The sequence below is a fragment of the Equus quagga genome, chromosome 4 (assembly GCF_021613505.1).
Source record: "Equus quagga isolate Etosha38 chromosome 4, UCLA_HA_Equagga_1.0, whole genome shotgun sequence".
In the NCBI taxonomy this organism is placed as follows: Eukaryota; Metazoa; Chordata; class Mammalia; order Perissodactyla; family Equidae; genus Equus; species Equus quagga.
Genome location: NC_060270.1, coordinates 140,238,835 through 140,240,175, shown reverse-complemented (window position 1 = coordinate 140,240,175; position 1,341 = coordinate 140,238,835). Strand labels below are relative to the sequence as shown.

At 61.7% G+C, this 1,341-nt stretch overlaps 1 protein-coding gene across 3 annotated transcripts in view; it reads left to right on the top strand.

Moving 5' to 3' along the window:
• The window catches only part of INO80D (INO80 complex subunit D), a 64,621-nt gene that overhangs the window by 853 nt on the left and 62,427 nt on the right, over positions 1–1,341 (top strand). The window lies entirely within an intron of this gene.

Below are 1,341 nucleotides of genomic sequence, written 5' to 3'. Positions count from 1 at the left end.
TTTTCCCTCCTGTGTTTAGACAGATTCGATTTGAGCTGTATTTTGGTGCCGTGAGTTGTGAAAGTTAAAAGAAAAGAAAAAAAAAATGTGGAGAACTTAGACTCGCAGCAGCGGCTCCCGGGTCGGGGACGCCGGCGGCGCCCTCCCTGGCGCGGGGAGGGAGGTGAGAGGGCAGAGGGGAGAGGTCAGCGCCCGCCCCGCCCCGCGGCGGCCGCGCTTCCCCTGCGCGGGTCCCGGCCGGTCGGCGCGTCCGGGGCGGCGGGCGGGTCCTCTCCCTGGTCCGCCGGGAGCGGGTCGCCCGGCGCGCGTCCGCGTCCCGCTGCGGGGCCGCCGGGGTGGACGGGCGGGCCGGTCCGCGGCTGTCGCCCGCTCGGGTCCCGGGCCGGGGGGCGGGCTCGGCGCACCTGCGCCCCGCGTCGTGCGCGTGCTGGCCCGCGCTTACCTGGGCGCGCGTCTCTGTGCTTACAACATTTTAACCTTTAAGAAATCCCTTGGCCTCATATTTGATGTTAAGGTGCATCCTGACGTCACCTTGTCCGGCCTGCGAGCCCGGGTGTGTGCAGAGCCCGGAAGTTTGTGCTGCTTTCCGCCCCGTCCCAGACACGTGTTAATTTGCCGACCCGATCGCTTCACGGGCTCCTTTATTCTTGAAGGCATGGGTTGGATCTCAGAAAAAGTTACCTTTCGTTGGAAACGAATAGATTTAAATATTGAGTTAATTTTAAATTGCTAAGGTAAAGGCACTTTTTCATTCTTAAATATTCAGTTTCCAAAGTAGATGTTTATTTTAATGGATGTCTCAATAATCAGACTGTCTTTCCTCTGCGAGATTGTTTGGGGACGTGTGTATCCTCCACCCCGACTGATGTGCTCAGCAAGTTGTGTTACTACTATTTTTAGAGAATTGAAATTTCAGTTTAGATGGGTTTAAAAAGTCCTCTAGGAGTCAGAGCACCCACAGTTAAACCTGTCATTTCGGCAGTGCCGTCCGTGCGTCCCTCCCTGAGCGCCCCCAGGCTGCCCGCTCTCCGCGTCCGGGTCTGGACGGCGACGGCAGCGAGAGGCCGCGTGGATGGGCGCAGTCGGCGTCCTCCGGCCCTGCCCGCCTGGCACCTGTGGGCCAACCCCGGCGGGAGGGAGGCTGGCCCGAGGCGGCGTCACAGCCAAGGCCGTTCAGCCCGTGCTGGTTAGGCTCCGCTTTGAGAGGCGAGCAGCAGTGGGGTCTCCTTCCCACGCCGGCAGGTGCGCGTCTGCCCCGGAGCCCGGCGGGGGGGATGCTTCCGGCCCTTGGAGACCCTGGAGAGACGCCCCTGGAGAGACGCCCCTGGAGAGACGCCCCTG